Source organism: Varanus komodoensis, unplaced genomic scaffold (assembly GCF_004798865.1).
Source record: "Varanus komodoensis strain SLA01 unplaced genomic scaffold, ASM479886v1 scaffold12, whole genome shotgun sequence".
Taxonomy (NCBI): domain Eukaryota; kingdom Metazoa; phylum Chordata; class Lepidosauria; order Squamata; family Varanidae; genus Varanus; species Varanus komodoensis.
Genome location: NW_025335349.1, coordinates 14,084,559 through 14,112,406, shown reverse-complemented (window position 1 = coordinate 14,112,406; position 27,848 = coordinate 14,084,559). Strand labels below are relative to the sequence as shown.

General features: G+C 43.6%; 1 protein-coding gene and 1 long non-coding RNA gene across 2 annotated transcripts in view; one reads left to right on the top strand and one right to left on the bottom strand.

Moving 5' to 3' along the window:
- RNF19A (ring finger protein 19A, RBR E3 ubiquitin protein ligase) overlaps nt 1-27,848 on the top strand; it is a 166,154-nt gene that overhangs the window by 2,932 nt on the left and 135,374 nt on the right. The window contains exons 2-3 of the mRNA XM_044421713.1: nt 7,762-7,892; nt 26,747-26,945. The gene's annotated coding sequence lies outside the window, so the exon portion shown is untranslated. The remainder of the gene's footprint in view (nt 1-7,761; nt 7,893-26,746; nt 26,946-27,848) is intronic.
- Nucleotides 7,906-27,848, bottom strand: part of LOC123019135 — a 93,364-nt gene continuing 73,421 nt past the window's right edge. The window contains exon 3 of the long non-coding RNA XR_006413862.1: nt 7,906-8,745. This is a non-coding gene — a long non-coding RNA (uncharacterized LOC123019135). The remainder of the gene's footprint in view (nt 8,746-27,848) is intronic.

Sequence of the window (27,848 nt, the reverse complement as noted above, 5' to 3'; positions counted from 1 at the left end):
TAGACTTGATTGGGATTACCATAATTCCCTGGGATTCCCTTATGAAGTATCCTATTCAACTGTCTGCTAATTCTCTTTTCTCTCTCTCTCTGGTTCACATCATAACAGAACATAATATAAAACAGGTAACAAACAATAGGTAAAGCAATTTGAAAGCATTAAATACAAGTGACAACAAAATTACCAGAACCTCTTGCCTTCCCCACAAAGCCCTAACATCAAAAAGCCACAATAGTGTGCTGTCATATGCTTGGGGATAAAGGACAGTCTTGTCTTGGTGCAGGCTACATCAAGATTTTTTCACCACAGACTTCCATTTCTAAGACAGACTGCAATTTGCATGCATTTTTAACTGTTAATGAAGTGCCAGAAAAACCATGTGGTTCCATTATGGAAATTGCCCAATTCTGCCAAATTATAAAGTCATAATTTGTGCAAATTACAGTAGAGCCACACTGTGTTTGGGCACAGATTTGTGCAAATCTGATTAGCACTTAAAAAAATACAACTTGTCTCAGAATTTACTTGGCTTAATACATGTATCTACCCTCTATCTAGTATTATTTCTGAATGTATAGGTCTTCTATCAGTATCTTAAGGTTAAGGTTCAGCTTTGATTAGGATTTGGAAATTTTACGTTCCTGTAAATGTTTATGAGTTTGGAACTAGCTTCAATTATACCTGCATTTTAGGATTAGGATTAACATTAGCTTAATATTGGGGGTGGAAAATCTTGGGTTCCTGTGCAGATTGGGCAGAAATAGTGAGTAGTCAACAAGAACACCCTGAGTACTGCCTTTGTGTATGTTGTCTAAATGTACTGGGATTACACTTGGGTGTTAAGAGTCAGAGGGCCAGTTCCAGGTTTGGATAGGGTTTGGAAAATGTGGGTGCTTGAGCATGTCCAGGGGACTGGAACTAGCTTTGATTGGGCAGAATGAATGATAGGTAGAACATTTATGATCGTTTAAGAAGATTCAGAGTTGTAAAATGGTGTATTGTCACTCCTGTCACCATTACTTTTGAGAATCATTGTTCTGTAGTTCCCTGAACTCCTTTGTACCAGTTCCCCAGAACCAAAACGGATCTAAATCAGTGCAATTGTGGTTGAAATCTGCATCATTCCTAGGATATTTTATCAATACCAGAGATGTTGTTCTGGGTGGTATCAGTGGCATCCGTTTCAGTTCTCAAAAGGTCCTCCTCCTTGAATGTCAAAGTTTTGCCTCTAGGAAAGAACAGACGTGTGGCATGTTGCCACCATTTCCATTTTCTACAAACTGTGCCTGAACTCTGTTTTGTCCCTGAACTGCAATGTATAATGTTGTCATGGCACTCTGATTTTGGTGTATATTAATTAGGATTAAAGTTACTGTGAAACCGTTGACAATGCCAACTAGAACTGATGTGGTGAATCACATGAAGAAAATGTGATCTCTCCTATCCTGCTTTCCCACTTTAGCTCATCTTCCTTTCATGGACATGAAAATATTGGAAAGTTTCTGCTTCCAATATTCCTGCCAAGCCAGTAATTCCCAAATACTGGGGTTTGATCCATCAGATGGGTTATGGAAGCCTTTCGATGGGGCATTAGCAAGGCTGGTCTCATATGTTTTGATGCCCAAGGCAAAGGACAATATGGTGCTCCCTCCCACTCAATGTACAAAGGCTTCCTGGGCTGGTGCTTGAAATTTGCTTCAGTGCATCCTGCATCATACCTGAAAGCAGCAAGCTGGCTTTGGGAATGCAGGGCAGACTGTGTGGTTTTATAGCTCTCTTCTCCAGTATCTGCTACCTGAAGCAACTGCCTCACTCTGTCCAACAGTAGGGATGGCCCAGGACAATAGGCAATTGAATTTACCTGTTCTTCCTCTTTGGGTTGTTGAGGACAAAAAAATCCCTCGTATTAGCTGTCTGATATTGTGAGACAGGCAGGCCACACCATCAAGTAATTTTGTATTTTAAAAGACACTTTATTGTAGGTTCACACTAACAATAGAGAGTGAGCCCATCTCAAGTTGGGACCAGCTACCACAGTCATCAGGCATAGCAAATTTATACATCTTGCTTTTTGCAATGATGATTAACAGAAAACACCATGACAGAAAACATTCAGTTACTTTTGTACCTGGTTATCTTGACCTACACTCCTAGTGTCAAAACAATGCCTCCAGGCTTATCTTTATGCATTCTGACCTTCCTGACAGAGCTTTAGTTTATATTTTCAACCCTCTTGTGTCCCTCTGATAGAACCTGAAATAACTGACCCTTGTTGTTTGGTCATCAGGAAAATTTTATATTCTTCAGGGTGATGAGTAATAGAGCCATTCTGGATGGAAGTGCTTCTGCAAATGGAATGCCAATAAAGGAAGTGAAGCAAGAATTATCTCAAAGGGGTGATGCACAGGGTGTTGCCATGGCTGTTAGGAGCCACTTTTACAGTGCTTCCTGTGCTGATCCATTTGGCTGACATTAATAAATGGTTCCCTTAGAAGCACCCTCCATTTGCACTAGAACATCTCTGTTGCATTTTATTTCTTTTTAAATGTGCTTTTCCCCTTAATATGTTTCCCAGGCCATGTAGAGATGGTCACTTTTCAGATACTTTAGAAGCATTGTAGAGCAATAATTGCTTGCAGCATATGCTTTGCTTCTCATGTCCCTCCACTATTGCTGATCAAATAGGATTTAATTTGTTTTTATTTATTTACTTATATTGCAATTTATATCCTGCCTTTATCCTACAAGGGCTCAAGTCAGCTTACATCATTCTCCTCCATCTTATCCCCACAACAGCAACTCTGTGAGGTAGGTTGGGCTGAGTGTCTGTGACTGGCCCAAAGCCACCCAGTTGGCTCCATGGCTGAGTGGGGACTAGAACCCCGATCCTCTGAGTCCCAGTCCCATGCTCTTAACTACTACACCACACTGGCTCTCACACCACACTGGCTCTTCCCCAGACTTCTCAAAATTCTCCCTGTGAGTATTCTCCATATATTTCCTGAATTTATTTGAAAGCAAAGATGGGCAACTGTCAGGGGTCAAAAAAGCACAATGTCCCTCGGGGTTGGCCCCCCCCCACCCATCTCAGCATTTTTTTGACTTTAGAACAGTCACTTTTTGCTACTACCATACCATCTAATTTCTGCAGGACATCAGTGATGTTTCGTTTAAAAAAGGACCTCCCTCATGTGCTGCACTGTTAGATTTCAGTGGGGCCAGAACAAGCTAGGAGAGCCCTACCTGGCCAACCAGGCTTTAAAGGAATATTTCCTTTCGGATCACTACATGGAGCAAATCCACACTACTGTACCACCTGCTTGCACTTCCTATATAGGCCCCTAACCCCAAAGAATGGAGTGGGACTATTCCTGAGGAATGGCTGAGAGCAGGTTGTTGCTTCTGCTGTACCCCCAATACACCTGGCCTGAGGCAGCGGCCTCGGCTTGCTCAATTCCAGGCCAGCCCTAATAATCACTTAAAAGTCTGTCCATTATCAAACCTTAAGAAATGTAGGCACCCTTCTGAATCTCTCCTTTGTTTGAATCTGTTTATCCAGCAAAAGTCCTGGCCTAATAGAGTAGACAAGAAGCAACCAGTTCTGGAGTGGTTCTTATCTTTGTTTTTATTCAGAGGGTCAGCTGAACAGCCTGAAAAACGAAATGTTTGTTCTAGCTCCGTAACATGTTACACAAATCTAAGCTGATATAGAAAACTGAACTTCCCAAGTATTTACATAAGTAACAATGAGTTGCTTTTCAACTGTTTATTTCTGAACTGGTAAAGAGTGACCAGAATGACTTTTACCTCTTCAATTTCATGTGGGGGCAGGGAGACGTATAGTGTAAAACAACCCCAGCCCCCACCACCACTTGTAAAAGGTGGTAGCCACATTGGAGAGAAACCTCTAGAACTCAGGGTGTTTTTTTGTTTTTTTCTAGTGCAATGACTTGAGCCCTGACATAAGCGTGGCTTTCAGGGGTGATCCAGACATTTTCTTCCGTTTATAACCCTCTGCTGTTTTCTCACCACTTCTTCTACCCTTTTCTGACCACAGCAAATCTGCTAAGGAGAAGACTGAATAGTTGCACAATGTCTTCTGATTAGTGACATTGTACTGAGAACCGTCTAGCTCACCTTCAGTCTCTGCAATATTTTACATTCCTTTAGGGAGGGGACATGGAACTAGACAGTGAAACATCTGAAAAGTGCTTTCACTGACTCAGAAATCACCTGTTGGACCTGAAAGCTGACATTGTCCTAGCTGCAGGGAGCCACAAAAAAGCACACCCTTAGCAAATTCTGTCTCCCACCTTGCAACCTCAACCTGTAATGCATTCTTATTAAGTGGTGTGAAGCCACCCTGTAATGGGTTGCATCCAGTGGCATTCTAAGTCAACTCCCATCCTTTTCCATAAGTCTAGTCTGAGTAGGATTAATACAGCATGCAACTTTATTTGTTATATTTATATCCCACCTTTTTTCCTTTCAAGAAACTCAAGACAGCTTATATAATTCTCCTGTTCTGCTTAGTCTTATCTGCACAACAACAACCCTGTGAGGTGGGTTGGGATGAGAGTCTGTGACAGGCCCAGAGTCACCCAGTGAGCTCCTGATCTCCTGAGTCCCAGTCTGTGCTCTTAACCACTACATAACACCAACTCCTGATGAATTTGCCAGCCCTACTAGCAACCATGGAGCAGAAATTTATGCCCTTTGGCACATTGAACTTGCTGGCTGGAGATGGTAGGCATTGCAGTCCAACATCTGGAGGACACCAGGTTGAGAAAGGTTGTATTACATGATTACTGCACATTATCACTGTAACAGCTTTAAATGATCATTCTGGGAAAGGAAAGAATTTCCCACAGTGATGCTGTAGTCCAGAGAAAGAGAGGAGCACAGAATGGTCAAAACTGGGGACAGGAGGAAAACAACCTCCTTCCTTCTGGATGTGCAAAACTTCCAAGAATAGACTCTAAGCCAATGAGGCTGAACAAAGCCTCAGCAGCTGGCTCCATAAGTAGGACTCCTGCTCTCACCTTGGCTGTCTTCTCTGAATGCATGTTTGCTACATCTGTGCCCTGGCAGTGGTCAGCACTGCTGGGCATCTGCCTAGCCCACAGCCAGTCCCTGGAGCATTTTTCGGCCCTGACACTGTTCCTGCCTCCCTTGGCTGCCCTCTTGGAGTGAGCCAGGCATGAGAGGAGCCAAGAGAGGAGCAGAGCCTCCTTGTCTTCCCTCTCTCCCTGTCTGTACAGGTGGTCCAAATTGGCTTTAGAGGGAGCAGCAATAGGATGGAGCAGGTAGGCCAGCTCAGGGAGGAAGGGCAACTAAGAAGGCTTCTTCCTCATAGGTAACCCAGGACCAGAAATCAGCATCGTACCCCATACTTCCTTCAAACAGCTCAAGGCAGAGTATATGGGGTTCATTTTTTTCTTCACAACAACCCTGTGGGTAGATTTAGTTGCTAGTATCCCATTCAATGTGAATGGGATTTTGAATGTGGGTTTCCAAAGTCCAGGCTCAACAGTCTGTAATATCAGTTTCAGAAGTTCATCAGAGAGCATCAGGCTTTTCACTAGTGGAAAAGTGGCATGGGTGTCTCTCCCCATCTAACACACAAACAAAAAAGAATGTATCATCACTCTAGAAATGGAAAGCAAAGTGAATCTCCATAACAAGGGCATATTTTTGAAAATGGGACTGCCTTTTGTTATCTCACTTATGCAAAACAAAAACTGGCATTGCAGGCCTGAACAGCTTAATTGCATCTTCATTATGTAGTTGGTATGATGCAACCTTCCCCAACCAGGCATATTTCACATGTGTTGGACTCCAACTCCCACAATTCCAATTAGGAATGACAGGAGTTGTAGTCCAAGACATCTAGACAGTGCCTGAAAGTCTAGTATACTATGTCTGCTTTTGTATCATGCTGGCTATCTAATATATTTTCTATCTGATGATCTCTGTGAATTGCCTTCCTATTGTACAAGCTGATTTCCACACCTTCCTTTCTATACTCTGTGTCCATTGACATTTTAAGGAATTCTCTTCAACCAGCCCTTTCTCCCTTGGTTGTATTTTTATCATGATGAAAACATTCTTTTTGCATATAAAAAGTACAAAACATGCAACTCCTAGTAGTATTATGCCAAAAACGGGCCTGCAACAACCATTAGACCATACAAAAAACGGTTTTAGGAAAATTGATTTAGTTTTGTGTGCTGGTGGTATATACATCAGAATGAATGTAGGAGAAGCCAAGCTCCAAACTAAACTCCATTGAAGAAGCATGATAGAATAGCTCTTTTATTTCCAGCACTGCTGATGAAACAAGATCCTGATCCTGCACTGCGCTTGCATGGTTGGGCATGATGCCAGAACAAGAATTAAAAAACACCCTTTCAGAAAAGATGTTCAAATAAGATATGTCACAGATCATTTACCGCTGAAGGAAATGGAATGCAGGCCTTCCTTCCTGGTCTCCTAAAGGAGAGGCAGAATTAGCTGGACCTGAATTGCACAATGGACATAAATAAACATCCACAGGAACTAATCCAGGTCCCCACAGTCTTGAATCCACCAAGCCAAATTTGCCAGCTGCACTGTTGCCTGTCAGGTTCCTGCTGAGTCCCCTAGTTTTAAGTCCCAGGTAGTCAGCAAAAATGTGCATTTCCTGAGCTGCTTGTGGACCACCATACATGACCACATGAGGTTGAAGCTGGTTGCCCTTGCTAACCCTGTATTCAAAACAGAGCTGAATGAGCAACCCAAATACAGAGGTTTGCATGGCTCTCAGGGCCAGCTCTAGCACTGGGTGGAATGAGACAACTTCCTCAAGCAGCAAAAGCTGGGGCAGCAGGGAGCAGCAATGAGATTTGGAAAGATGGGGTTCTGTGTGCTGAACAGTCTGTCCCCTACCCTCCTGACCTCAGACATGGTCAAGATTGCTCTCCCAACACCAATGCTGAAGTAAATGCTTTTTTATATGAAGCTTTTAACCCAGCACTTCGCTTCCATATTCTTCATGGAGTCCTTTACACGCACTTGTTTCTGGATTTTTCTTCTCTGTCTTTTTTTATGGACCATTATGCAACAACTAGATGGTGCTGTGGAATAGCAGAATTGGACAAATACATGATGGTTTAATGTTGCCCTATATGGATATACCAATCTTTCCTCCTTAGGAAAAAAAACCCTGCTAAAATGTTTGCACGGAAAGAGCCCTAGAGGATGACAGCATATTAAGGACCTCCAAATTGCCTTAAGTGAGGAATCATGAGTTCACAGTAAATGCCTTGAATATATGAAAAGGCTGTAAGATTCAACTATTTTTAATGGTTGATACTACTCCTGTGGTATTCCATAAGTACAACAGGGAAAAATAGGATTGTTTTTTTATTGGGCGGGAGGGATGAAGCAGGAGAAGATACAGGTGGGGCTCTGTCCATTCCCAGTGGGCTTACCACACCTGCTCCTAAAAAAGAGTCTGGCGCCACAATGTTGTGTAAGAGTCATTGAGTTGGAGGGATTATTTGTGAGAGACAGCATTTTGGTGGAAAGAAAAGAGGCATTGGGAGTATGTAGGAAGTCCTTACAATCATCTTCAAATTAGGAAAAGACAGGAACAAACAACAAACAGCCTGTGCAACTGAAACAAGTCGAGAAGAACATCAAGCCTGAATTGGTTCCAAAATGACCTATTCGTACGTACTGAGTTTGTCTTGTTTTCTGTAAATTGTTCTTTCTTTACAGATACACCTGCTATTTATAATGTCTGGACTGCTGGAATGTTTGGACTGACTCCATAAGTACCAATCTCTTAGCAACCACAGCAGCCTGGATGCCAAATACTTGGTGCATTTGTTTAAGGCCCCATAAAACTGGTATGTAATGCAATCTATAAAATCTAATGTGGAGTTGTGAAGGTGCAAACGCTTCTTTTTTAAACAAGTTTAGCATCTTGCAGTCTCATTCTAGTAGGAAACAATAATTATATCCCCTTTCTACTTGTGTGGCTTATTTCCCTAATAATTTATTGTTGACTTTCCTACTGAGAGGATACTGAGTTAGTATAATTAGCAGGAGAGGATACATAGGGTAAGGTTAATTTCTGTATATTGAGAATGAATATAATTGCATATATGAATATAGTTGCATTGTTCTCTAATGCAAGCATGGTATGATGCTCCACTCTGCAAAGGAGAGGCAGGTAGGTATGATGATTGCTTTCCCCATTAGAAGAACATGCCTTTGTGGTTGCTGCAGAGGGTTGCATATGCTGCAGTTCTACAAAAGTGCAGAAAAATCTCAGAGCATGGTACCAACCAGAGAATGCAGCTTCGTAAGGATCTCATTATCTTTCTTTTTCAAAAGCATTGTGAAGATGTGCTTCAAAGTCTGTAGGCAGCTTGCTGTGAATTTTCGAAAGCCAGATTAATGATTGAATAAGATGTCCAGTCCTGAATAGCTCTTCTGACTCTCCCTGGGGAGCAGAAGAAGAAGAACAAATCTTGCCTTGCTTCCTCCAAGGAAGACAAGGTGGGTTGGATGGCCTTCCTCCTTTCCATTTCATCCTCCCTCTGTGAGGTGGGTTAGGTTGAGATACAGTCAAGCAGTGAGCTTCATGGCTGAGTGGGGACTACAACATGTATCTGTCAGGTCCTAGTTCAGCATTCTAACCACTGTGGCTTCATGACTCTCAGCAAGGAAAATGGGGCAACATGATACCAAAGGTCACTGAAATAAATAAAACAAAGCAAGAGAAATTAAGCATGACTGCACTGACTTTTCTTAGCTCAGGAGTCTTAGCTTTTTCAATCAGAGGGGGTTAAATAGATTCCCCCAAATCACTTTACATTGCAGAATTTACAAAGAAATAAACCTACACAATACCTCTGCCAGGATATTTCTGTCTTCTGCCACCTGCATAATGTCCCCAAATGTTAACCTCTTGCCATTTGTAGCTTTCCTTCTGGGAGACAAAAAATGTGGGACATAAAATGACCCCAGAATTTGCAGAAGGCTGGAGTCAAGGATGCTTCATCTCAAGATCAAGGATTTTCATTCAGGCTTACACATCCCTTTCCTTTCCATTTTCTTCTCTGTTCTCGTTGTGTTGCAGATGTTGCTAAATTTACAAGATTGGATGTGCTATATTCCACAAACAGACCTTCAGGGTTGTTTTCTATTGATAGGCTCATGGTTAAATCCACCCACCTCACCCCCCCTGCACACTAATAGATATGTTGATGCTGCTCATCTTGCTCATCCTGTCAAGCTGGAGCCTGAATATATCGTAAAGAACACGTTAAAAATATTCTATTGTTGCTGGGCAACTGCAGCAAATATTAAGCTGTTAAATTGAACTGAAGGGGATCATAAAATCAGCAAGCCATGTGCTTGCCCACTGTAAAGCAACATTGGTATATTTAATATCCATGGCTGAAGGTTAATTGTTTTCGGGGGTGGTAGACAGGGAAGAACTGCAGGCACATGGAAATTACTTTAACAATTTATTTAGGAAAACTGGATTGCTTCTATACTCAAAGTATTGAAGAGCTTTTTTAAAGCTATGGATTTAGTTCAATTGATCTATTACCATTATAAGGTACAGGGACCTTAGTATTATGCTCAAACAAATACTGCTTATATTGTGCCCTTATTGCAGTAAACCACATAGTTTATTTATTTAAAGTTTGTATATGCTGTCCCCATTGCTACACAGCCTTGGGACGGCTCACAACAACAAATACATAAAACAAATAGAATTACAATTGCAACTAAAACTTGGAAACACACTGGCTGCATAATCTGGACCCATTTCAGTCCGGCTTCAGACCCGGGTACGGCACTGAATATGCCTTGGTCGCCCTGTACAATGACCTGTGCAGGGAGAGAGACAGGGGGAGTCCGTTCCTGTTAGTTCTCCTGGACCTCTCAGTGGCTTTCGATACCATCGACCATGGTATCCTTCTGAATAGGCTAGCGGGATTGGGAGTTGGAGGCACCACATGGCGGTGGTTCCGCTCCTATCTCAATGGCCGATTTCAGAAGGTGGTGCTGGGGGACTATGGCTCTGCACCATGGCAGTTATGCCATGGAGTTCCACAGGGGTCCATTTTGTCCCCTTTGCTATTTAACATCTACATGAAACCGCTGGGAGAGGTCATCAGGAGGTGTGGGCTGCGGAATCATCAGTACGCTGATGATACCCAGCTCTACCTCTCATTTTCCACCAATCCAGGTGAGGCAGTGGCTGTGCTGAACCGGTGCCTGGCCAAGGTAATGGGCTGGATGAGGGCCAATAAACTGAAGCTCAATCCAGACAAGACAGAGGTCCTGTTGGTGGGTGGCTTGGGCCTCGGGATGGGGGACTTGGGCCTTGTCTTAAATGGGGTTGCACTCCCTCTGAGGGACAGGGTTCGCAGCTTAGGAGTGCTCCTCGACCCTGAGCTGTCTCTAGAAGCTCAGGTGACGGCAGTGGCGAGGAGCGCCTTCCTTCAGCTTTGGCTGATACATCAGCTGCGTCCCTTCCTGGAGAACGACTGCCTGGCGACAGTGACGCACGCGCTGGTAACTTCCCGATTAGATTTCTGTAACGCGCTCTACGTGGGGCTACCCTTGAAGATGGTCCGGATACTTCAATTGGTGCAGAATAGAGGTGCCAGGTTGCTGACGGGGACTGGGCGTTGTTCTCATATAACCCTAGTTCTCCGTCAGCTCCACTGGCTCCCGATTGAAGTCCGGGCCGAATTCAAGGTGTTGGTTATGACCTATAAAGCCCTAAACGGCTTGGGACCTGGATATCTAAAGGAACGCCTGAGCCCATATATGCCCTCCCTCCCCTTGAGATCAGCAACGGATGCCCTTCTCCAGCAACCCTCTGTGAATGATATTAGGAGGGTGAGTACCCGGAGGAGGGCTTTCTCTGCGGTGGCGCCCCATCTATGGAATGCGCTCCCCAGAGAAGTCTGCCTGGCGCCGTTGTTTTTTGTTTTTCGGCACCAGGCTAAGACCTTTTTATTTAAAACTTATTTTAATTGCTAAATTGTTGAATTAATTAGGATTTTAAAATTAGCCGAGAATGCACTGGGGTTTTTTAAATGTTTTTTTCTTTAAATTGTTATATTACTATTATTTATATATGTTTTTATGTATTCTTTGTGAGCCGCCTCGAGGCTTTGTTGCAATGGGGGTGGCATAGAAATGTCTTAAATAAAATAAATAATTAAATTAAAACTATAAATATTAAGGATTATTAAAATACTGTTTGAATATAAAGGTCTTGACCTGGCGCTAAAAAAATAACAACGGCGCCAGGCGGACCTCTGGGGAGCGCATTCCACAGATGGGGCGCCACTGCAGAGAAGATCCTCCTCTGGGTACTTTGCTTCCTGATATCTCTTACGGAAGGCTCCCGGAGGAGAGCACCTGCTGCCGATCTCAAGGGGCGGGAGGGTAAATATGGCCACAGGTGTTCCTTCAGGTATCCGGGTCCCAAGCCGTTAAGAGCTTTATAAGTAATTACCAACACCTTGAATTGAGCCCAGACTTCGATGGGAAGCCAGTGAAGCTGGTAGAGGACTGGGGTTATATGAGAATAATGCCCAGTCCTCATCAGCAATCTGGCTGCTCTATTTTGCACCATCTGAAATATCCGGACTGTCTTCAAGGGCAGCCCCACATAGAGCGTGTTACAGAAATCCAACCGGGAAGTAACCAATGCATGCATCACTGTCGCTAGGCAGTCATCCTACAGGTAGGGACGCAGCTGATGGAAAGCGCTCCTCGCCACCACCGACACTTGAGCTTCCAAAGTCAGCTCTGGGTCGAGGAGCACTCCCAAGCTGCGGACCCTGTCCTTTAGAGGGAGTGCAACCCCATTCAGGACAAGATCCAAGTCACCTACCCAGGAGTTCGAACCACCTACCAGCAGGTCCTCCATCTTGTCTGGATTGAGCTTCAGTTTATTGGATCTCATCCAGCCCATTACCTCGGCCAGGCACCGGTTCAGTACGGCCACTGCCTCACCTGGATTGGTTGAAAAAGAGAGGTAGAGCTGGGTATCATCAGCATACTGAGGTTTCCGCAGCCCACACCTCCGGATGACCTCTCCCAGCGGTTTCATGTAGATGTTGAAGAGCAAGAGGGACAGAACAGACCAGGCAGAAGCAAGGAAGTAATTTTAGCTTTTTTCTCTCTCCTCTCAGCTCTTCATATCACTCCCCGCAATGTTCTGGAAGTTCTCTCTAATCCCCCAAAGCAGGTTTCCTGAGGCCTACAGGGGAACTGAGGAACTGGCACAATCGCTGCCCCCATCCCTTTTGTCAGTGAGAGCACCCCATGAACAGAGTTCTCTTCTCTAGATTCTCAGGATCCAGGCCTGTATGTCCCATGGTCTGTTTGGCAATGCACACAGTAGTATAGGAAAGGTCAGTACAGAAAAGGTCAATGGATTAATTAGTGTAGCAGGATTGGAGAAAGGGCAGCAAAATGGTTTATACCCACCACTTCTTCTGAAACAGTGAGCAGATAGTTAATACTCCCATTTGTGTGTGATTTTTGACTAAGAGAAACTAAAATTCTAGATGAAATTGTGCCAAGAAAAAGCGAATTCTGCAATGTAAACGATATTTTTACTTATTTATACATATGACAAATATCTGCATATTTTCCATCTTGAATACTGCTTCTAGTAACCAAGGAGCATTGCAGTATCCCTTTGCCTTGCTCGCTGATGTCTGGAGCCCCACCTGAGGTCACCCTTGGAAATTCTGTGTGATTTCCATCCCATCTTTGCAGCAATAGGGGCTGGACACTTACTCTAAACCATAAAATAAAAGCTACAACTTCTAGAATGGTAGATTTTGCACCCACTACCAGTATTTGCGCTTATTCTATACTTGCACAGAATCAAAGATCACACACACAGCATTGTTAATACTGTATGCCTTCACTTGTTCAGCAGGTAATTTTCTTAGATGTCCACAGGGCAAGAATGACTGCCAACTCAATTCAAGCCTGAATCAAAATGTTCTTTTTGTCTGTTGAAATACAGTAATTCACTAACGCTATAGTTTACACATCCCTATGATCTGTTATTACTAACTTTTATGGGTACGCATGTGGTTGAGCAATTTTATGAGACACAGTACATATTTGGGAAGTATCCTCAGCTCTGCATTCCATTGCAGACTGAGTCACTGCAAGGCACTGAACCTGTTCTACTGCCTGGAAAGGATATTTGCAATTAACTGTATAATACGCTGGCTGGGTGGTGGCTATGAGAAAAACTTAAATACAGACATCATGGTATGGTTCTTCCCAGATTTGCATGACTTCCTCCAGTCTTGGGCTTTACAGATATTTTAGACTTCAATTCCCATCAGCCCCAGCCTTCTGTATGAAAAGAATTCTTGACATGTACACACATGAGCATGAATGCTTGTGGCCCATGTCTCTGATATACTAACAAATAGGGCATAGCAGAAAATCCAGACTCCATAGAGGAGGTTAATCTAACAGTCAGTTGCAAAGTACAAGATAAAACTCCTCTCAGTTACAGTTGCCTTCCCACATTGCTTCAACAAGTAGGCCAATACAGCAATTAGTACCCTGACTCTTGTAAATCTGTGATAAAGACAATAATTACTATTGCCCTTATTTCCTAGACACAGTTTCATTTGTTATTACATTTATTTCCTGTCTTGCAAGGAACACATGATGGCTTTCCCAATTTTCCTCCTCTTCATTTTATCCTCAGAATAACCCTGTGAGGTACGTTGAGTTGAGGGTTAGTGACTGATCCCGAGTGACTCAGTGAGCTTCATAGTCGAGTGGCGACTGAAACCTGGAGCTCCTGAATCTTAGTCCAACACTCTTAACCACTGTGTCACATTGGCTGTCAAGGCTGTTTCATTCTCAGCTTTCAACAGTGAAATGCAAACTACCTTAATCATTTTTAAAATAAACCAGCTAAAAACAAAAGCAACCACAGGAGTGTCAGCCATATAATTCTTGGGAGGAAATTCCCTAGGGGAGGGCTAACCGCAGAGAAGACTGTCTTTCAAGTACTGTCAGCCTTACTGGTCTTAGTTCTGGGCCAATACATGGGGCTTCTGAGGATGATCTTAAAACCCGGGCAGGTTCATAGAGCATATGCAGTCCTGGACCCAAATCATACCAGAGGGCCAATTTCCCCAAATGGCAGACACAGGCAACCGAACTGAACAAAAGTTAGTGAGTTAAAGGAGAATGTTGGACATAGGTAGTGTCTGAGATCCCACCCTTCAGTATTTGGTTTATTTGATTTATTTTCTATCTCACCCAATCGCTGAAGCTGTCTGTGTAGTGAGCAATGGTAATGAATGCAAGAAAAATATAACATAGAATTTCACCACAGTAAACATCATAAAATTACATTAAAATTTAAAACCACATTTTTTACAACCAAACAGCTGAAACCAATCCATACTGCTAGGTCTGCTGAAACGCACCTATTTGAAGTTGGCAAATGCCTTAGCAAAGAGGAAGGTCTTAACCTGGTGCTGCGAAGATAGTAAACTTGATGCCAGGAGGGTCTCAGCAAAGAGATCATTTCACAATTTGGGGCTACCACAAAGAAGGCTTTTTTCCCTGTTGCCATTGGCCAGGCCTCCATTCCTGTCTGTCTGTCTTCTGTGGGGATTCCTCAGCAGACACCCTGATTTGGAGAGGGTTTCCCAAAAGCAGACCAATGTCTAGAAATCATGTTGGACCATTTTGAACCAGAATATAAAAACCTAAAACTCAAGATGTGCTGCTGCTACTGCTTTTCCTCCTCTTTTTTGCTGCCTCTCTGCCTTTATACAGAAATTTAGTGGATGAACCTTTCTCCATCATTTCATCTCAAATGCCATGCTACTGTCAGGAGGAAATACTTCAAACTGTTACATTTTTGCATGTTGGGGCACTGTTAAAAGCAAGTGAGCAGGACCAATGAAAATGGCAAGCCTTCTGCTGCTCCAGAACCAGAAGAGAAAGAGAAGAAAGGAGGCTGTTATTTTTGTTCTAAACTGTGCAACTGATTATTTATTTACATTGTATAAATAATATATTAAAGAAGGTATATCCTACCTTCTTTCCGGCAATGAATCCAAGCCAGATTTTAAAATAGTCTTACTTTTCTCCTCACAACAACGCTTTGAGGTAGGTAAGTCTGAGAGTCAGTGAGTGGTCCAAACTCATACAGTGAGCTTCATGGTTGAGCATGGTCAAGGACCCTATCCCAGTCCAGCACTTTAATCACTGCAACACTGACTTCCTAATCAACAGAGAACAGTACAGTGGTACCTTGGCTCACGATCTTAATCCATTCCAGGACTCTGGTCGTGACTCAAATTGGTCGTGAGCCAAGTCAAATTTCCCCATAAGGGTCAAAGTAAATAAGCTTAATCAGTTCTGCAACTATTTTTTTCACTCACAAAAACTGAAGCCAAGTGACGAAGAACAACAAAGATCATGGCCATCTCCCCCCGCTCCAGCAATCATGCGGGGGGGTGGGGCGAGACAGGCATGATTGCGGGTGCGCTGGGGGGGGAGGCGGGCGCGTGGGGGGGGAGGCATGCAGGGGAGGCGGGCGCGCTCGGGCAGGGAACACAGGTGCAATCGCGGCCATCTCCCGCCCCCAGCACAACCGCGATTGCGCCCGTGCAGGGAAGGCGGGTGCACTCATGATCATCACCCGATGCAGAGTTTGCGACCTGCGGCCAAATTTTTCTGAAATGTCTATTCGCGACCCAATTTGGTTGTGAACTGAGGCATTCGTGAGCCAAAGTACCACTGTATAAGAAAATGCAATTTCAGACATGTTAGTGTCCCAGCTATATTGACCTGATATTGGTAAATAGGATGTTTAGGCAACCACTAGGGCATCAATTTTAAACATTTTTTCTCTGTGCTGATTCAATCAGTGCCAGGAAACTGATACCAGAAGCTGCTATTTTCAGTTCCACAACACTCCTGGTATTGCATCTCTCCAGAGCAGTATTTATTTTTGTAAAGAATTGGTAAACCATGCACTCAGTCATGTTGGCTTTCTGAACGGGTTACATTCAATGAAATCCCAAACATAATAATTTATATTTATTTAAACATAATTTGAAAATAATTTAAAACATAATAATATAATAATAAATTAAAACAGAGTAACAATTTTAAAAATTCCAATTAAACAATAGATAAAGCAAACAAAACAACCTGTGACATAACCAAGCTAGTAAGTACAGAATCCCAATAAAAACAAATATCCACAAAACCAAAGCAAAGAAGTAAAGCGAAGGCCTTTATATATTGTAGGAACTATAGGAACTTTAAACTGTAGAGTCCAAACCCAGCCGCACAGAGTGCCTGTTGGTATTGCAAGGTAGCCCCCCACAGAGGACTGTTAGCTTTGAAGGTAAGGGTCAAGCCAGAAATAACTGGGACATTTCATTTCATTGAAAACATTTATATTTTGCCCATCATCCAACTTAAATGGTGAGGGTCTAAGTGTTGTCTTCAACCTAGTGTCACTCCAGAGCATTGTGGAATAGTTAAATAATTGTTTCTGCACAATGAACAGCATTTTCCAGGCTAATGAACAGCAAATACATAATAAAGCACTAAGAGGTGCAATAAAATCATAATGGTAAATGATGCAGCAACTAAAAACATGCAGTGGCAGACAAAGCTTATTTTTCAAATAAAAACGGCAGAGAAAATAACAAGCTCTCAATCCAGTGCTGAAAATCATTCTTTACTTTGGGAGGTGCCCAAGAAAAGCCCTCTTATTGCTACATAGCACACTGCATATAAGGAAGGTGTCTGGAGAAGAATTTCAGTGGAAACTCTCAGAATATGGACACACCGATACAAGAAAAGATGCTCCTTATTGCGCCTGCCTCAATCACATGTGAAGTAGGGGATCCTTCAGGAAACCTTACTTGAAAAGCAATGTGCAGCAGTGGGACCATGTGGTGTACTCCTCAGCGCAGGTCCCAGGTTTTGGAGGTCCTTGGGCGATCAGACCTCCATGGGTCCTCTTCCTCTGTGCATCTGTATGCCTCCTCAGTCTGCAGATTCAAGGCCCCAGACCTCTCCCTTGTCAGGATCCTTTGTTATAAAGTAGGCCACATAGCTACTCTATAAAAGGTTTCAAAAAGAAGTAGTAACCATCAGTCCAGGATGCTGGCGTAGTGGTTAAGAGCGCGGGACTGGGACTCAGAGGATCCGGGTTCGAGTCCCCGCTCGGCCGTGGAGCCAACTGGGTGACTTTGGGCCAGTCACAGTCTCTCAGCCCAACCTACCTCACAGGGTTGTTGTTGTGGGGATAAGATGGAGGAGGAGAGAAGATGTAAGCTGCCTTGAGCCCTTTGTAGGAAAAAGGCAGGATATAAATTGCAATATAATATAATATAATATAATATAATATAATATAATGCTGCTAGAAGAGTGGAAAACCAAGACTGGAAACTCCAACAAATTCCACCAACAGATTCTAGACTCCCTCTTCCAGTTGCAAGTGGGCGAGCTGCACTGAGGCAGTTGAGCAGGATTTCCCTGAAGTGGTCCAGAACTGTGCCAGCACCAGGTTTCTGTAGGACAGACAGGTTAGGCAGGGCACCTCAGTGGATCCCCCCATCAAGGAGTCTCCCTTCTCACCGCCATTGTCACCAGCTGCTCGTGTGTCTCATCCTCTTTCTCATCCCTGCCACCACTTACTTGCCGACAGGCAGAGAGCTGGTGAGCGACTAGGCAGGGGTGTCCCTTGCTCCTCCTCAGCACCACCATTGCTTGGGCCGGGACAGAGACAGGCTGCCAGTGTGAAGAAGAACAGCAAGTCCAGGGGCTCTGGTCGGTCGGCCCCCGCTGAGGCGGGCCTGTGGCAGGGCCTCGCGCACGCCCAGCCTTCACTTCAGCCCTGAGGAATCTGTCCCTTCCCCCATTCTTCGCCTCTCCCCAGTCTTCTGCTCCAGTTGCTCTTCTCTGTCCTCAGCTCCATTTCCACACATAAGTCAGGAATGGAGAACAGTGTGATAAGCCCTGACCAGTGCTCTTGCTGACTGTACCTCACGGAAGCTGTGGTCTAAAAACATTAAGAGAGCACCAGTGACTGACCCCTGTTCTACTGACTGTTGTGCTTTGTTAGATGCTCAGAGTAGTGGAGGACTGACACATCTCAGAGGATACAGGGGTCCAAAGTCCTCCTTGTGGTTACAGGAATGAATTTGGCATTGGCCCCAACACAAAGGCCAGGAAGAACACTTTGAAAACAGTATGAAGTATTTTATATCAAGGAAGCAAACCTTTTACCCACCTGATCACATCCACTTGTATATATTCACATGCAAGATCCCTGCATGGCCCAGGCTAATTACAATGCCTCCTTGCTAGTACAGCTCCATTCTCCTTTACTATTCCCAGTACTAACAATGCCAGGAGTGGCTCATTGCCTGTCTTTTGATCCCTGGTGTTCTCCTTTCCTTGAACAGCCTTTATTCCCAATGATGGACAATTAGTTTGAGAATCAGTACTATTTGACGAAATTAGCTATTGATCAAGGAAGCCTGACTGTTTGCTCAATGGGGGTCAAGGAGAGATAACATCATCAATAGGAGCTTTTTGCTAGCCGGTGGTCTGTTTAAATCTAGCTACTTAGCAAAAGAGCTAGAAAGTGGCTTCGCTGAACCACAGGCTAATGAAATTCATTGCCCTACAATCCATTTCCCAGCATGAGCAGACTTCCACAGGACAATGGCTGCAGCAGTCTGTTAGGTCCTTAAGATGAAAGATTTCTAAAAATAAAACAAGATGCAGAGATCATGGAAAGCACCCCTAAGCCAGAACTATTTTTCTTGAAATGCTTACCTTTCTCCCACCTAGGCAGTACAACACCAAGCCCAGAATGGAGAAGTACAGACATTGGCTATTGATGACGCATAGGAGTGCTCTAAGGTATAAAGCCAACAATGGCAAAGCACTGTTAAAAACATGACATCTGACCACAGAAGAACAAGCTTCCTTAAGACCTGGAATTTGGCAAACTTTTAAAAGTTAATCACAAGGTCACTTTTTTGTATACTTTCAAGAATTCCAGATCCCTTAATCAGGCAATATATTATAAAAGGCAAGTGGGGAAGGTGAGAAGGAGGAAAAACAAAACAGTGAATATATGGTGAGTCACAATGACTGGATTCAAAGAACACAACTCACATTTAAGGACTGAGTATGGCTTGTGAGTTGAAAATTGGAGGCTAGCTCAGCTCCTCCTTCCCAGATAGGAAGAAAGAGCCACCCTCTTTAGCTTTTACAGAGGATCAAATGCCATCTCCAAGTAGAACATGGACACCTTGGAAACAGATGTTCTCCTTGCAGGTGAATGATTGGAGCCTAAACAATTTGTGCACAAGCTCTTTTCAGCAAAATGAAGCCACTGCCCCACTTCTCAAAGGGGAACTGTAGCAAGCTGCAGCTTTACCAGTAAGGGCAATGTCACCATGCAAGTTAGGAGTAAGTTGAGAGTTTTGAGTCCAGCTATGAGTATGAGGGATGTGCACTGAATTTATGCAATAATCATAGGAAGGGGGTGTCTAGATGGTGCTGCAGCCAGGGTGTGTAGGGCTTGGGATATGGGAAAATTAGGTTCACAAAATTGAACCAAGGGCTGCCCTGAACTCTTGGAAGGTGGATAAACACCTGATAAATAAATGAATCCTTGTTTAGCTGTGCAGCTGTATTATCAGATAGTCTAAGACCAGACTTCCTAACCTGCCTCTGTTGTAGTGGGCAGATCCCACAGTCCTCATCCACTGTGACCATTGGGGATTATGGGAGTGTCTGTCCAGCACAACTGGAAGTTAACAGGTTGAGAAAGTCTGCCTAAACTCTAACCAACCACAGAAGATTATTGTGAGGCTTGGTCACAGCTCTAGTTCTGTAGCAAATCATGTCAGTCAAGGGCTGGAGTAATGTTTAACCTGGCATTTATCAACCCATGGACAGCATTTTCTGAAACGAAGGAAGTGTTAATTAATGCAACATTTCTTAATGGAGTTAATTAAATGCTGCATAGAGGCCTTCTGTTATGTTTGCAATACTCTTCTGAATCTCACTGGATGTGTTGTCAGTCATGAGCTGGTCTGGGATTCTCTTTATATTTGTGTTTTTTATTGTGAGTAGACATATGCAAGATAAACCTTTTCCCATGTTTTGATTCTTAACCATGTGATTGAATTGCAAGAGCATTCTTCTCCTGCTCTGAGTAACAGCAAGAGACAGTCACTGTTAAGCCAGTCTTGTAGCAGGGCGACTGACCGTGATAGCCAACTGAGCAGAAAGTGTTCTTGGTTCCTTGAGTGAAAATAGATTTATTGTAGAACGAACTGATAAAGTGGAGAACTTTGAAACCGAAGGTCACATTGCAGACTGCTGCTAAAAACAACAGCAGTCCCCTACACATTTTTTCTGAATATGCACCACCTCAGATATCAGCAGCCCTAGTTCAGAAGAGTGTGGGGCTCTTTGAAGTCGTCCTGAACCGAACAGCATTCCATTAAAAGATAGCTAAAGGAAATATCCATGTCCAGAGCAAATAGATCTCTGAATACCAGATGCTGGTGGAGACATAAAACAAAGCACTGCTGTTTGGCAGCAGGTTGTAAGCAGAGTAAAATGAAGTACTGAAATTTCCTATCCAGTACAACTAACAGAATTCATAACAACATGACAGCAAGTAGCATAAGAAGTGCTTAGACAAATTCCTGGAAGGCAGTCTGTCAACAGCCATACATAATTCTTAGTGGTGCAATTTGGTAAGTTTGGGTTCTGGTCTTAATGGTCTTATGCCACCCACCCACCTTGCTCTCTAGATGGTAACACATATCCTTTCACTTACTTTAAAAAGAGATGACCCAGCAAGACTGCTAATTCTCCTAAGAGAGGTCTTAGACATCTGTCCTGATGACAGATGGCTAGCAGTTAGAGCTATGGCATTCCCAGTGGAAAATGTAGTCAAAAAAGCATCTCCCACATACAAAAGAGAAATACCACCAGGCTTTGGTAAACAGACATATGGAGAATCTTTAGGAAAATCCCCCCTCCCTCTGCAAAAAAGGAAAGCAAAAACCAAAACCAGTGCAAAAGCTCGGGGGGGGGGGAATACCTCCCTCCATCCAAAGGGCTTTTCTTTTTCCTTTGTGTCAGTTAGCAAGAAAAACAGCTTTCCCACGGGTAATATTGCAAAAAAAAAAAAAAAAAAGAGAGAGAGAGAGAGAGAGATAAAAATGTTTTCCCTATAAATCCGATGACTTTTCTGGCTAAATTCATAAGCTATAGCGGTATGTCGAGGACTTGGGGGGGCTAAATTCCCCTCTGTGTTGTCCAGTTGAGAAAAGCCTGATTTTCTCCCAGTAGATGTGGGGTTGCCACCCCACACCATCTAGGAGATTCCCCAGGCACTCTATCTTCGCCCTGACAGGGCTTAGATTGGCCTCCCACAGCCCGCTACCGGACAATTACCAGTGTGATAACGAAGCCTCGTTAATCACATCTGTCTCGTTCCGACACCATATTGGAAGTCCCTACATTTTTTTCTCAAACACAAGTTTTTTTTACCCCAAATCAAGCTCACTTTTCATGAAAAGTTATATGCATTTTTGCATACAATTTCTCCACATAAATTTTTTTGCAAGCCATTCTACAGTAACATATGCCTTGTGGTATGTTCTTTGCCCTGAAGCAGGCATGTCCAAAGTCTGGCCCGGGGGCCAATTGCAGCCCATTTTCAAATTTCGAGCAGCCCGCAGCCTCTTCTCCCCGCCGGCTCAGCCTGTCACTCATACCCGCCGGCCGGCGTTTTTCCCTTCACCACACAGCGGTTCCTGCAGCTGTCCCCTGCTGCCTCCTGCTCCTTCAAGGCTGGTGGTTATATTTCACCAGAAGATGGCAGTAGACCTGAGTCAGCACTCTTGCCACGTGGCCCTTGTGACACAAGGCTTGTGTGCCCATTTCTAAAATGGCGACTGTAACTAAAAAAAGGAAAGTTGACAGCGAGGGCCGCCGATTCCAGGACAAGTGGAAATTGGAGTATTTTTTCACTGAAATACGAAACAACTGTGTCTGCCTAATTTGCCAAGAGACTGTGGCTGTTTTCAAGGAATTCAATATCAAGAGGCACTACCAGACGAAACATGCTAACTACAACAAGCTAACTGGGAATGAACGTGGCGAAAAATTTAAGGAACTGGAAGCTGCTTTAACGGCACAGCAGCGCTTTTTCACAAGAGCCCGTGAGTCAAATGAAAATGCCACAAAGGCGAGCTACGGGGTGGCAATGCTGATTGCCAAGCACTGCAAACCTTTTACTGAGGGTGAATTTATTAAAGACTGCGTGATGAAAATGGTGGAGAAAATTTGTCCTGAGAAGAAGCAAGAGTTTGCCAATGTTTGCCTGGCTCATAACACTGTGGTACGGAGAACTGAAGACATTTCATCTGATATTAAGAGACAGTTAGAGGCAAAAGGAGTGGAGTTTGACCTTTTTTTGTTAGCCTGCGACGAAAGCACGGATGCATCTGACACCACTCAGTTATTGATTTTTTTGAGAGGAGTGGACAATGACATGAACGTGAGTGAAGAGCTACTTGACCTCCAGAGCCTTAAGGACCAAACAAGAGGAACAGATTTATTTGTTTCTGTTTGTTCTGCCGTAGATGACATGAAACTACCATGGAATAAAGTCACTGGGATTATTACAGATGGCGCACCTGCCATGGCTGGCGAGCAAAGTGGATTATCAACCCTACTCTGTAACAAAGTCAGTGAAGAAGGAGGCAAAGCTATGAAACTCCACTGTATTATTCACTAACAAGTTCTCTGTGCCAAACATCTGAAATATGATCATGTTATGAAACCGGTGATGAAGGCTATTATATTCGCTTAAGGCTGTTAAAGTCCTGTGCCACCGCCAGTTTCAACAGTTTCTACTCGACATTCAGGCTGAATACGGAGATGTTGTGTATCACAACAAGGTAAGATGGCTCAGTCGGGGGTCTGCACTGCAGCGCTTCTACTCTCTTAGGGAGGAAATTGGACAATTCTTGGCAAAAAAGGGGCAACCGATGCCAGAGCTATCTGATCCTGTTTGGCTGACTGATTTTGGATTTTTAGCTGACATGACACGACATCTGAACATGCTGGACACAAGCCTTCGGGGGCAAAATGCAGTGGTAAGCCAACTGTATTCACATATCAAAACCTTTGGGACCAAGCTGCTACTTTTCCAAAGGCACCTGTCACAAACGCAGCCCACTATCACACATTTCCCATCGCTGCAGGAAATAATGACCAGTTTTCCACAGAACAATATGAGTGCGCAAATAAGGAGGTATGAAGCAGACATCTCATCTCTGGCTGAGGAGTTTCAACAGCGCTTTCGGGATTTTGCAGCTATTGAAAAGGAGATCACGCTTTTTTCATCTCCTTTCTCTGTGGACCCTGATGACGCTCCAGACCACCTGCAGCTGGAGCTCATTGAGCTGCAGTGTGACGCCGAGTGTCGCAGTCGGCACCAACAGCTCCCTCTTGTTAACTTTTACCGCCAGCTGGATAAAGACAGGTTCCAAGAGATTCGAACATTTGCTAAGAAAATGCTGAGCTTGTTTGGTTCGACATACTTGTGCGAGAAGACATTCTTGGTTATGAACATTAACAAGAACCACGTGAGGACGAGACTAAGTGACTTTCACCTGTGTGACATCTTGCGCATCAAAACCACTGTTTTTGAGCCAGACCTGGCCTATATAATGCAGTCGAGATCGCAGTATCACCCTTCACATTAGTTATTTGTTTAGTCTTTCATAAAATAGTTCATTTGCATTTAATGTTAATGGTTCAAAGAATGTCAGGCTGAATGGTCGGCCCCCACACATTTTCACCTCACCAAATCTGGCCCTCCTGGCAAAAAGTTTGGACATCCCTGCCCTAAAGTATGCATTTTTGTTTACAAGTTTCCTCAAATGCACACATTTTTCTACACAGTTTTCAATTAAGCTTCCAAAGAAAAACTGTGTGTCAAAATTTGGAAAAGTGTGTTCCAGTCTGTTTGGGAAGTATACATTAGCTTGGTTCATATAAAATGCAAATCAAATGACTTTTTTCCTCATTCCCTAAAGAAAAGATTCTAAACCATTTCCCATTGCTTTCCCATTCCAGACTGGCCTCAAGAAAGGGGTAAAGTTCCATTCCTTCCTGCTATTTTTTATTTCAGATGTCCGCTTCCATCATAACAAATAACAGCATTGGAGCTATGCCAAATATGTTTGCACAACACTAACAGAGAGGCAAACTAGGATTACATACTGCTATGAACAGTATGTATAGTGAAAGTACAAATATCAAAATCACTTGCCTGATTAAGCAATAGATACTAAATACAAATAGCTACAAGTGTCATAGTTGAACAAGCTTAGAAGAAACAGGTTTTCCAAGGAAGATAAGGAAGAGCCCACATGACATTTGCAAAGATTAGTCTTCCTGCATCACAAACAGTTAAGAATCATTTGAGGAAACCACTGAGCATGTGGGTGGGGTAATCTGCTGGAAAGGTTTTGTTTGGATTTACAAGAAACCTGGACAAAGGCTCTTAAGGAAATTTTGTAATATAAATGCTTCATTTATAAAATATAATTTTAGATAAATATTTTATATGTTATATTTTATAAATATTTTATTGCAAAAATATTGCAATCCAAGGTCATACCCTCTGTGTATCAGTAGCAGGAGAAAATACAGGAAGGCCAAAACAGCAGTAAATGTACATTCTTCACACCATAGGGAAGGAAATAACTGACCATTTCCAGCATTCTGAGATCAGAGCTATGCAACATTCATTGATAATGCATGAATATCAAGGAGTAAAAAGCAGGTGCAGCATGGTGGACCATTCAAATTGGGTGGTTTTTCTTTTTCTGTGTGAGTTTGAGTTGTATTTTTAATTTTACTCTATGTTTTAAGATTTTATTTTAACCAGTGTTACATTGTTAGCCAACTCATGTGCCATCTCTGAATGGAAAGGTGGGATTTAAATAAAATAAATGTATAAAAAAGAGGAAACCAGGGCCCCTGATGATCACCAGCATGCAGCCAATGACAGATTACTCTTCGCTTCACCATAAGGCCAAACGGTTTGGTATACCTTAGGGAACCATTAGAAAGCCAGATGCTGAAGATGAAACTCAAATACTTTGGCCACCTAATGAGAAGGAAGGACTCCCTGGAGAAGAGTCTAATGCTGGGAACAATAGGTGGCAAAAGAAGAAGGGGATGGCAGAGAATGAGGTGGCTAGATGGAGTCACTGAAGCAGTCGGTGTGTGCTTAAGTGGACTCTGGGAGATGGTGGACAGGCAGGCCTGGAGGAATGTTGTCCATGGGGTCACTATGGATCGGACATGACTTTGCGACTAACAACAACAACAAGGCAACCATTGCTGGGGGTCAGGGAGTGACAACAGGGTGTTTCAGAACAGAGCTAATGTGTACCCCAGAACCTGCAGTGAGTAAACTTCCCTTCCACCCTCCACTGTCACAAAAGCAATCCCTGCTGAAGTAAGATTGAGCTGTCCGTTTAGTTGCCTTCCATACATGGATTGGAGGGGATGCATCTTGTCCTTTGCCACATGTGGGGCCAGTCGTCAACAAAAAATAGTTTCCCCCACAAGGGATATGTATAGTTGGGGGGGGGGGGTGCTCTGCCCCATCTACCCCTCCCACGCCACATATTCATCATCCCTAGGCTGAATGCCAGAAAAGGGCTTCTATTAAAGCAGCAGTATCTGCCCATCTATTTGATTGATTGACTGCTGTGGGATAATTTCAGTCCTTGAAACAGTGGGCTGGTCATTCACCTATGAAGGATGCTTCTTTCCTAACAGCACACTTAATCTCAGCCCTGGTGAAATGCTTCTGCATTCAGGCTGAGTCATGTCTCCTGACTACATCTGAAAGAGAGCTCATTCTTGAAGAAAACTGTCACAAGGGTCTGCCAATTTGCCTGTGCCTGGCAGGCTACCCTAAAATGCACCATTGTTGAGTCACCCCTTCTAACCCTTGTTCCCTTATAACCTGCAAAGGAGAGCATTTGGTGTGTGGGTGTGAAACATTTAAGGCTGGGGCAGCATTGTGTTGACAGATGAAAGGCAGAGAAGAGGAGGTGCTTTTTTCGAAAACAAGCAGGCAAGACAGTCAGGAAGTGATTTTTTTCTCAGTAAAGGAGATGCGGCCTTGCCCAGTCTAGCCAAAAGGCCAGGGCCCAGATCTGCCAGCTTGTGGGCATAATCCAGAGGGCATCCTGACCCAGCCCATGCAGCATCTTGCGGTTGCCCCAGGGACTGTGACTCCAGGCCTGTCCTATGAGGAATCCCTTTGGAAGGTATCTCCCTCATATCTACTCCCAGTCTTGGTAGCAGAGGGAGAGGGGTGGTGGGCTTTGGGACCGGCCTATTCCCAAGAGAACAACTGAGTGTAAATGTCTAAGGCTGGAGGCAGCAGGGGTGAGGGACTGGGTGTTGGGACTCACCCCTGTGCGGGTGGGGGAGGGGAGCAGGCACTCTTGTACATTGGTGAATACTCCTCTGCTTGCGTATTCACTTCATCCCCTCTTTGGAATTCGGGAAGGGGGTGGGACAGTGAAGTAACGGAATCCCATTTGTTCCTCTGTTGTAGGCACTTCCCTGCCAGCATTGTGGAAATTCTCCCCCCTCATTGTGGGAAAAGGACAACCTTGTCTCCATTGTTCCCCTTTGGAGTGCAGCTCAGCTTCAGTGCACAGAGGGGCTTCCCTAACTGGGAAAGCCTGCATGGAGCAAATCTTGTTCTCTGGCCCAAATACCAGATGGAAGATCCAGCTAAACAAGGATGTCAGGTAGGGCCTTGTCCCTAACATCTTGCAGCCTGTAGGATCAGAATTATGGCAGATGGGAAAAGGAAATTTCGGGTCTTTCCCTTTTTGCAGCAGTTGTGACAACATAGACCCTCCTGAACTCTTCTTTGCACATGGAAGATGCCCTGCTTGGCATCAATGAGAGATTTCTTTTCCAGGGAAATAGCAGCACTGAAGAGGGGATTTTGAAAGGGAAGGAAAAGGTTAGCTTGATTATAGTAAGGCAGAGTCTGGTACAATAGAGTGATCTGTTAGAGTGGTCCTTAAAATCACTCAGGAAGATTTCATTTTTCATTTCATTTCATTTATATAGTGCCCCGTAGCCCACAGGCTCTCTGGGCAGTTTACAGATATTAAGATCATAAATACAATTCATAAAATATTCTTACAAACAATATGTTCATAAAATACTATTAAAACTAAAACAATGTACTAACCAACCAATCATGGGCCACCTAGCAGGCACAGCAGCAATGTATAAATAATATTTAAAACTGAGTCAGCAATAAAACACAGATACTTAACTATTAAAATGTTTAGAGAATAAAAAAAGGTTTTATTTGGCCATGAAAAGATACTAGGGATGACACCAGGCACATCTCTATGGAGAAGCATGTCCCAGAGATGGGGTGCCATAACTGAAAAGCCCCTTCTCTTGGTTACCTTACTTCTTTAGGGGAGAGCTTCCTGAAAAGGACCTCTACAAATGATCTTACTCTTACTTCTATTTTTATTCTATTTTATTAATGTTGTTGTAAACCGTCCTGGGACGTCTGTGATGGGACAGAATAGAAAAGTTTTAAATAGAGAGAGAGAGATACACCCGTGGTGCCAGTTCCACCTGACCTCTTATAATTTTACATTTGTTTAGCACCAATGTCATGC